The sequence below is a fragment of the Hydra vulgaris genome, chromosome 13, assembly GCF_038396675.1.
Source record: "Hydra vulgaris chromosome 13, alternate assembly HydraT2T_AEP".
In the NCBI taxonomy this organism is placed as follows: domain Eukaryota; kingdom Metazoa; phylum Cnidaria; class Hydrozoa; order Anthoathecata; family Hydridae; genus Hydra; species Hydra vulgaris.
Window position 1 is genome coordinate 37,342,817 of NC_088932.1, and position 11,303 is coordinate 37,354,119.

The window sequence follows — 11,303 nt, forward strand, 5'->3', positions numbered from 1 at the left end:
ATAAAGAAATTCTTTACTGAAATTTTTTTAACTTAGAATTTTTTATTTTTAACATTTTGTTTTCAGTAATTTAAATTTTCGATTTTAATTCTTTTTCACTTATAAACACTCATTATGCATAATATCTATAAGATTTATTTGCTTTCACCAGTTTTCCTTCACTTCACAAAATAAATATCATTTACAAGTCTAAAAGGTTGCCAAAAGCGGGCGCCTATGAATTTTCTAGTACCCAAAAAGCTACTGAATGATATTCAAACACAGAAAAATGTAATTCACGCGAAAAATTTTAATAAAAATGCTTAAATTAATAAAGATTTTGTTTTAAAATTTATAGGGACGAAAGGAGTCCCAATTTTATGATATCCTTTTTTATTAGTGAAGTAAACTTCACACATAACGTTAAATTGCTTTTGTTTAATCAAAATGGCGGCTATTTTTTTTATTTTACTTTTTAATGTATAATTAATAAAGGATGCAAATTTTATGTGAAGTTTTAAAAACTTAAAACCTATATAGAAAACTAGTATCCAAACAATTTCCGTACTTAAAATTTATCATAATCCAAAAGAGTTAGGTCTTAGATATTATTAAAGCTTGCTTACAATACTTCTATTAATTTTCATTATTTATTCGGGAAACCTTAACTAATTTGCACACTATTGGATTTGTGTAAATAAAGCTATATATTCTTCCATTAAAAACACTCTTTAACAATAGCACTTTTGTACTACAAAAATATATTAAATACAAACTTTCGTATTGCAAAAAGACAACATATAAATATATAAATAACATTAATATACTTAAACTTATCATTAAATTAATTATTGCGTGTACGCAACAATTAATTTAATAGTAAGTTTAAATTTCGCAACACATTTGATCGTGCAGGCACCATACACCATGAAAATGGGGGATCTAAATAAGATAGATAATAGATAACATTTGTTGTAATAACAGAAGTTATATTACTAAAACATATTTATAGTAGTCAGTGACGGATCCCCCCACCAGAACTTGAAAATTTTAAAAAATCTTAGAAACGAGGTTTTCTTTTTTAGGAGACGCAAATGTGATACAAAATACAAAAATATTTCAACATTCCCCCACCAAAAATTCCTGGATCCGTCACTGACAGTAGTAATAAAAACCGATTTTCAGCATTTAATAATAATGAAATTAGTATAAATTTCAAACAATTCGAAACTAAGTTCACACTAAATCTGTTTTAAATATATCTTATTTAAACAACCTAATCGTATTGTTTTATTTGAACATGTTTTTACACTCTACTGTAGGGATTATAGCTGATTGAATTTTAGCGATTGAGCTTGAAGATGATCAACCTAATCAGCTTAAAACAGTGACTCATAAAAGTGTAAATTAAAAATATATATATTCATTTGATTGCATAAATTAAAAATTTAAAGTGTAAATGTATTTATTTATTTAATTCAAAATAAGTCATACGCTACATGAATACAACACCATAATCTATCTATAGGTATTGTTGATTAAAATTAATTTTTTTCTTATTTACTTTTGTAATGGCAAATATAAAAATCACGCATACGCCAAAATGAAAATTTTTGGCAAATTTTATTTAAAATTTTTCACACGTTTAAATTGAGTCACTTTTTTAGATTGTCATTGATTAATTTCTTACATGCCTCTTTTTTTATATTATTTTGCGTTAATTTATCAAATTGTTTTAACTTATAATTAATTGAGATTTGATTGATTTTTAGATCTAAAGTGAAGTCTTTCAAATCCAGTCATGTAAAACTAGTAGAAGGGCCGCCGAAAGGGGTGGCGGAGAAGGAAGGGACAGTTTGTTCCAGGTGTCAGATATCTAAGGGGTGCCAAATGAAATGAAGTTACCAAAAAAAAAAAGTCCTTCATCTATAATGTGAGGAAATATTGATAAATAATGGAGCCAATCAAAGTTGCTGTCCCAGGCAACGTGACGACTCTCGGCGGCCCTAACTAGGAGTAATTGCTTCTTATCTCACTCACATAAAATCGTTAAAAAAGCAGTTAAGAAATTCCTCCATGGTCACTTTCACTCTAGTTAAATTGACCTCATTCAATACTCATTCATAACTATTTAACTACGTAGTTAAGGAACACTAACTAAAAAGTTCTTGCACTCAAGCACACAAATTACTTACAAACTGGATATTTATATAGTTAAAACTGGATCATAATGATTTTTCTAGTTACTAGAGGAAATTAGACCTCCTGAGAAAGGAATATTATGTGAGTTGGGGCAAAACGCCCATACATGAAGGACATTATTCTAATATTAAGAAGAACACAAAGAAACATATATCACAAAGAAAACTGTTTTGATAGAAGCAATCCTTAATCATGGAATCATAATTGCAAATTTTAAAAAATTAAAGAAAATTGTATCAAAATTATGCCCAGAAGAGTATAAAAAATGGAAGAAAATGTTTCTTCCATTTCTTATATTATAAGAAATGGAAGAAAATGTTTCTTCCATTTCTTCATTTGATAATCACAAATAGGCACAAACAAATCACTATCTAAATAGAGACTGAAACATCATTATCGATTTAAACCAATTGTTATTTTTTAATTTTTTCAGTCAATATTTTGGGTTATTTATGTAAAGAACTTGCAAAATAAAAGTTTTTTTATCGATTACTTAACAAATAATAAGCTTAATATTAACAAATTAAACTTAATAAATAATAACAATAAATAATAATAAATGTTGAAGACACCAGATTTGTATATATATACATATAAATACACAAATAATATATATATATACATATACATATATATATATATATATATATATATATATATATATATATATATATATATATATATATATATATATATATATATATATATATATATATATATATATATATATATTCATATATATATGGTTCTAGGAAAAAATCCCTCTGAAAAAATGCCAGTGAAAAATATCCCCTAAGAAAATTTTTTTTTTTAAAAATAATCGCTTTGAAATTAATAGATTGCCCGCCCAAACCAAAATCCTCAGTCAAAGTAGCAGCACTCCTTGCATGTTAAACCTATTTGCCAGTCGATGTATGTACACTTCTTGTATGTTCGACATATTTATCAGTCGATTTAGGAAAAATGAAGGATTAAGGTTCTGTTTGTATTATAATACAAATTTATTTATAAAAACTATCAATTGAAAAAGATCAGGTAAATAACAAAAAATAAATACTTAGTACAAACCTACCCTGATCGACTGCTTCAATGCTTAATCTTTCCTAAATAAAAAAATAAATTCCATAAATGTAAAAGTATTCAGTGTAAAATGTAAACAAAAACATTGCACACAATTTATTTGTTTACATGTTACACTGACAGAATTTAATACAAAAAACATTAATTTGTTTTTTTTATTAAATTCTATACCAACATTTTTTTGGCAAAGAAATTAAAACTTAGGTTGTAATTGTATACAAATTAAAACTATATTATAGAAAATATAGTATATAACAACTTATATAATATATTGTGATTTGGTAATGTATGTTAAAAACATTAACTTTTCAAAAAAAACTTAAGTAAAAACTTACACAAATTTATGTAAATTTATTTTTCTCATAAATTTATACTCCTTTAAATTACAATATTACAACAAAAAAACGCCTTTTTTATGTATGCAAATATATGAAATTAAATAACTTATTAAGTTTAAGAAATAAATTTATTAAGTTTAAAATATGAAATAGTTATTAAATAGTTATTTGAAAAACTTGCTTTCTTAAAAAACCCTTAAACATATACACCATAACACCAATAAAGCATGTCAGACTTTGTGACACTCCTTCACTATTTCAATAGCAGTAGCCTTGGCCTCCGGTAACTTGTCATAAAACAAGAGTTTTAGCAGTTGTTTTTAACAGAGTTTTAAGAGTTGCTTTATGACACTGAAAGGTGGAGATTACAAATATTTTGTGTTTTGATTAAGATCCTATAATGGTGCAGACTTACTTAATATACTAAATTACTTTTACTTAATTATACTCTTATGAAATGTAGATGCTTTAATAAAAACCATGCTGATTGGAACATGAAAGAAATAAACTTGCTATCTACGATCCGACAAACATGGTTTAGAATGGATTTTAACTCTTCATAACAATTATTAAGACTGTTTAATATTAAAAATATGTTTTTTAAACCTAATACCTTCCTTATACTGGTTTAAAAGTGCTAATACTGATGGAATTATTATATATATATATATATATATATATATATATATATATATATATATATATATATATATATATATATATATATATATATATATATATATATATATACATACATATATATTAACGAAGAAAAAACAACTTTTTCTATGGTACTTTAAGTTTCATGCCTATACGGCAATCATCAGCCATTCAATACAAATTCAAAAACAAAAAAAAACTGCTAAAAATTACAATTTAATGTCGCTAAGACATACTTGATAGCAACGAAAAAAAAAAAAATTGACTAATCACTGGTGTCAAAAAAAGATAAGAGGAATTATTCTTGTGTCTGCATTTTGAAATCAACTCATTTCATTCATTTAATAAGTTATCACCTTTATATGTTAAAATAAGGAATTTTTCGTATAAACAAAGATTGCAAAATTTTTCAATTTATAAGGATTGCAACGTTTTACAAATTTCCACTTAATTGAGGGTGTAAAAATTTTGTCTTTTATGTCCTAAATTTCTTTAGACAACTCAGTATCATTTTTATATTTATTAATGTTAAAAGATTTTAGATTGTTAGCATACTGAAATTTAAATGGAGTTTCACATAAGCAAAAATATACTTTTTCTTTGTAGTCAGGTTTATTTGACAACACGGTCGCTTGATAAACAATGTTCTTCGACAAGCACTGATTGTTCATGGGACAGATGGATTTGTTGACACAGTTGCATGTTTTTCCCTCATCTTGGCTTTATAATATCTTGTGATTATGAAACTAATGATGGACTTGATGTTTGGCATACATGAGTAGCTTATTTTAATGGTATTTCGAATAAATATATTACGAAGTTTGTGACCAACTGGAAAGTGCAGGTCTATCATGCTTTCTCTATTAACACACCACCTTATGGAACATAAGGTCTTTGAAATCAGAATATCTGGTTAAAATTATAAAACTAACATTAAATACAAATACTCGACTAATCAATTCATGTACTTTTGTTAATGATGCTAAAGAATGGAAGATAGGCCATAATAAAATTCAAGTTAATTAATGTACCTAAACATCTGCTAAGGTACATTAGACTTATATTTTAGGCATTTTAATATCTTCTTTTTTAACGGTTTGTTTTATGGTTTTAGCTGTCGCTTCTCTTATTGTGCTTGCTATTTTCTCACTCCTAATTCTGTTCTCTACAAATTTCTTAATCATGGCTTTTTGGAATACTGTTGTCATATTTAGGCTGGTTCTTCTAATGATGGTCTTTCTCTTCTAGACAAGGTCCAAAAATGCATTGTAAAAGTAGTTAGACCTCCTCTATCTCCCAAGCTTAAGCCTCTCTCTTATCATCATAAAGTAGCATCTCTTTCGCTTTTTCAACAAATGCTACGTTAGTTGCTGCTCAAAGATGCTATCAACTCTAATTTCATCAACTAAAACTTATTCTTGCTTGACTCGCCATTCAAAGTCTCATCCTTTTACTGTATCTGTCTCTGCAAAAGCATCATTTGTATATAGGCAATTTAATAACAAATAAAATGATTAGGGCATAGAAGGATGTAAAAATGGACTGGAAAAACAATAACCTCAAAAAAATATTTTAACTTTAATGATATATAAATAATATTTATGTATTCAAATGATACCATAATGCATTAAAAGCTACTTAATGTTTATTATAACTTTGGTAACAATCATCTTGTTTTCATCCATAATAGTCTCATAATCAGTAAAAAAAGCTGAATTCACCCCTGAAAATTGCCTAAATTTATTAATTCAATGTGAATACCAAATAAAACATAAATTAAAACATTGTTAAATATTGAATGTAATAATAAAATACCTCAATCCTTGGAAAACCGCGATCATTCTCAGTGAGTTCTGCTAATAAACTTCTAACAATAATCGGCTTCAACTATATAAAAGTGTTTATTAATGTTTACGATTCACAGTAAACTATTAAAAAATGGTTAGTTTTATATGAATATTTGTTTGTAACAATAGCAACAACAAAAATAACATAAACAAACAAAAAATGACAACAAAAAAAATAATTAAAACAAGCAAGGAACTAGCAATATTGGATATTTTTTTAGTAGAAAAAGCATTTATTATTACTGCATTGGTTTGGATATTTAAAAAACATACTAAATGAGACATATCACTAAAAGAAAGCTATACAGAAGTAATTTATTTCCTATTAGTAAGTACTAATGACTAAAAACCTAAGAAAATTTTTCAAAAAATAAGAAATATTTGACAGAAAAACAAAAAAATAAACATTTGACAGAAAAAACCTTAACGGTATATAAAACATATATATGCTTATAAATAATAACCTAATGTTTTAAAAGCTGCATAATGTTTATTATAACTTTAGTAAAAACCATTTTTTTTTTTATCCATAATAGCCTTATAATTGGTAAAAAAGCTGAACTCACCTCTGAAAATTGGCAGCGCTGGAAATAATGTCCAATCAATGATCATCTACTTTTAGAAATAATGTTTTGATCTTCTAGTATTAATTATGGCTGACCAAATTTTATCAGCAAAAAAATTACAAGACAAACTTTTAGTTATAAAACCTCGTAAAACAGTTGACATTATTAAGCTAGCAATTTAATGTTTTTGATGATTAGAATAAAAATAGTACTGAGACCAAACCTATCTTTAGTTTACATTTCATGGTCAGGTCATGGTGTTCACGATCTTAGTCTTCACAATCATGGTCATTGTCATGGTCAAGTCAGGTGTATAGTCTTCATAATCATCCTGCTACTGGTAACATGTAACCCAGTGAAACCTGCTTCATTTCCTGCTGCCTTGTGGGATTTGCTTTCTAAGCAAAGGCTAAAAGAAGTTTGCTTCGTGTCATCAGTACTATTTAAAATCCGTCATGCCTATAGTAATATATACTCACCCATAAGTTGCTGTTTGTGTGTTTGCGTTCTGTCTGTTTATGTTTATATGTATGTTTGTGTTCTGTTTCAACCTCTGGTTGGTTCTTCCGTGAGTTACTTTATGTTTGTATGTGTTCTGTTTAAATGTTTAAATGTTCTGTTTAAATGTTTAAATCTGTTTTGATGCAGTGTGAGCTCATTAACTAACTAGACACTTCAACTATAAAACCTAGGATCACCCTTTTCTCTAGTATTTTGCTTGATGCCCAATGTTTTGAGGAACTGTTTGCAGAAAGTAGCTCCTTTTAATTAGTCCAGGTTAGGTCAGGATCATCCTACCACTCTGCTAGTGGTATTATGTAACCCAGTATTATCTGCCTCATGCCCAGCTGCCTTGTAAAGTGTGCTTTTTTAGGAGGCCAGGAGAAACAAATTTACTTAACAAACCTACTTTTACTTGCTTTCTGACTTAAAAAATCCCCTGCTTTGGGGCTCTCGGTTGAATAAAGACTAGAAATGGTATCTCAATAAAAATACTCATCTTGGGCAGATGTTAACTGCATCCAGCTATTGTCTTGCAGGAGGCTTGCTAGGCAAAGGCTTTAGGGGTAAGAAGGAAAATTCTGCTAACCAGCATGGAACCCCTTCTTCATCTATTAGGCTGGCATAGATGTAAACCTGTGTTACATTACTTCCTGTCTAGGATGATGAATGCTTGACTCTTTTCATAGGTTTTTTGTTTTGCCTCCTTGTTAGTGGCTATGAAACTATTTCTGTTACATCCTAATGAGGGTACAGCTTTAAAACTCAGTTTAATGGTTCTGAGGCCAGCTGAAAGTAAGGTATCCCAAACTCCTTGGTAGCTCTCAGAGAGGCTGATTTCATCAACAGCTGCAAAATATTAGAGTATTAACAGTGCCATGTTGCAAATGGATGGTGTCCCTGTTAATGCTTTTGGTGTGCATTGTCAAAGCTACATACGTTGTTCAATTTCTCCTTTCTCTCCTTTAGGTAGTTCTGATCATCCAATGATCTATTTAAATCTTTAATCTCGTACTTCCTTTTTGGACTCACCCTATCATTGCACTATTTTGTGATTTCCTTTGCAACGGTCCTTGGCCTGATGTCTTTTTGCTCTCAGCTGAAAAATGCGCCTCCTACGTAACCTTCTGGATTAAGGCAAGATTTGAAACCCTAATTCCTTCTTGCCGGAATTCAAGCCTCATTTTACTCAATGGTTTTCGCCCTCTTGTGCATCTGCTATATCTAGTTATAATGATTTTTTCCATCTTTTTCAAAAGAATAACTCTCTTGAGAACAAACAGCTATTTATTATTGCACAAAATTGTTGTAAGCTCCGTTATTTTTAGTTCACCAAATCTCATATCTTATCTCAAAAGTTAGGTTCTAGAAACTTTTGGAAAATCTTCAACAAAATCATTAACAAAGATAGGTCTAACATTCCATCCCTTATTCATGGGTCTGATCTTATCACCTTTCCCAAAGATAAGGCAGAACTATTTGAAAAGAACTTTTCTTCTAATTCGACTCTCAAATCTCATGGTTATTCTCTTCCTTCCATTCCAATTAAACAGGTTAACCCATTGTTAGACATTTAAATCACTCCAGCTTCCGTTGCTAAAGTTATACCTTGACTCTTCTATGGCTTGTGGTCCAGATAACATTTCTGTCATAGTCTTACAAAACTGTTCACTAGAATTCTCTCTAAACTATTTAATAAGTGCTTGACTGCTTCTTCTTTTTCTGCCTGCTGGAAAATGACATCTGTTGTTCCAATTTTCAAAAACTCTGGAAAACATTCTGACCCTTCCAATTACCGCCCAATCAGTCTTTTTTATTATTATTAGCAAGGTCTTTGAGTCTTTAATCAAAAAACTTCTAACATTCCATCTTGAGTCAAATAACTTGATTTCAGACAATCAATACAATTTCGATTTAGAGTTTTCAAGTTACATTTACATTAAAACAGTTAAATTTAAGAACAGCAAATAGATAGTAATATTATTTCAGCTAAAAAAAACTATCATTTCTTTTGGATAATTTAAAATTAGGTGAAAATAAAGAAAACTAAATTTGATTATCGGAAAATCATTACACCGACTACTTTTCAATATTTAAATTTATCGGCAACCGTTTAAAGGTTGTGGATCAATTATTTCCAGCGCTGAGTAGCCCAAATTTATTTTTTTTACCGTGAAAGTATAAATTGCAGATACAAATTAAAACTAAAACATAGTTAAATAATGTTCAACTAATTACTTTTTTTTGTGATAATAAAATTTACTATACTAACATTGAAAACTTTAATATACTAACATTGAAAACAAAGTACTTAAAAAAATCATCGTTATCATCCTTTTAACCAAACACGGGCTGCATGAACTGAACTTTAACAATGTAAAGGTATTTATTAATTTTTACAATTAACAAATACCTTTGTATTGATCAATAACAACTATTGACCAATAGTTTGTGTTAAAAGAGTATTTGATTATAAAAATAGCAACAACAAAAATAACATAAAAAAACAAAAAATAATGCAAAATATGTAAAACAAGCAGAGATAGGAACTAACAATATTTTACTTTTTCCACAAGAAAAAAAATGTGTGGTTTAATATAATACTATTCTATAACACATAACATATATTCTATTTTTTTAAAAAGTTAGAAGTTTAAGTAGAATGCAAAACCAAATAAATAAACATGTTATACTAGTTCATAATGAAAATCAAACACAATTTATTTTAAACTTGCATTAAGTTGTTGTTATAAGCAACATTAAACAACAATAATACAATATCGCAAGTTTGTTAATTAAAAAGTCTGTGTTAATATTAAATTAACACAAAGTCACAATCAAATATAAAAAAGTAGCAAATGTTCAAAACTTTATCTATATAGAAATAATAGATATAAAAAAATACCTTATGTTTCCTAAAAGATATTAAAAACTGTTCATTTTGTAACAAATGCAGCAAAAATTTAATAACATCTTCAAAAGTCTTGATGTTTTCCTGAAAAATAAAACAATAATTTTATCATAGTTACAATATTTAGAAAAAGTTGAAGTTTTTAGAAAGAAGCTTAAATTTATTTAAGTATTATCTTATCATAAATGTTTACATTTTTATATCCATAACATCATTCCGTAGTTTATAACATCATTCTATAGTTTATAACATCATTCTGTAGTTTATTCTATTAAAACTATACATATTCATTATAACAAATCAATATAATGGTAAAAAAATATGATTGAAAATATCGTTGGTTATAAAAGACAAAAAAAATTTTAAATGCTAGATAATATAATGGCTTGGCACATAATATGAATAATAATGTAAGTAAAACAGATACTATGAGTATATTATATTATAATATATTATTGACTTGATGTTTACCCATTAGTTAAAATAGACAGTCTTTAATACTTAATAAATAGAAGTTAATATAACTGCATAAAGCTATTATAAAAAACACGTTATCTGTGTGGCAGTGATTAATTTTTAAAAGAGTTTTACTAGCAGAGGAAAATATGTGGTTAATTTAGTATAAACATTTTTAAAACTTTTATGTTATCATATTCTTAGTTTTAAAAGAATACATTTTTTGAATAATGGGACATAAAAAACCAGCTTTATAAAAAATATTTTGCATTATAAAAAAGGCAATATTGCTAGATTATTTTGTTTAATTTGCGTTTTATTTATGAATGATTATAGATCTCTGAGATGAAATAAATAAGTTAAATATTTAAATAGTTGCAAAAACTCTGTTACAAAAATTTATGTTACAAAAATAAAACCATAAAAATAAAAATTAGAATTTGATATTTTGTTTCAAATAAGAAAAGCTAGTTCGACCGAACTTTCAATACCATTCATAAGTTCGGTCACTAAATATACTCCAGTCAAAAAAATTTCGGAGCATTTTCTTTTAATTAAAAAATGCTTTTATTACTAAATTAACAAAAATTTAGAAACCTTTCCATGTTTATTTACATTATCTAAATGGCCTAATGAAAACTTAGGCTTCCAATATTAAAGCTTACTGCTTTAAACTTGATTTAGTGCTGTAAGTGCCTAATACTAATCCTTACTATTGCATGCTGTACCAGGTGAATTTATCGCAGCAAACTAACTCAATTAA

General features: G+C 27.4%; 1 long non-coding RNA gene across 1 annotated transcript; it reads right to left on the reverse strand.

Moving 5' to 3' along the window:
- Positions 1 to 709: 709 nt before the first annotated feature.
- Positions 710 to 9,101, reverse strand: LOC136089248 (uncharacterized). Its single transcript, XR_010642893.1, has 4 exons — positions 6,673 to 9,101; positions 6,075 to 6,146; positions 3,254 to 3,284; positions 710 to 921 (listed from the first exon to the last, which is right to left on the reverse strand). It is a non-coding gene; the product is annotated as an uncharacterized LOC136089248 (long non-coding RNA).
- Between the last annotated feature and the right edge of the window lie 2,202 nt (positions 9,102 to 11,303).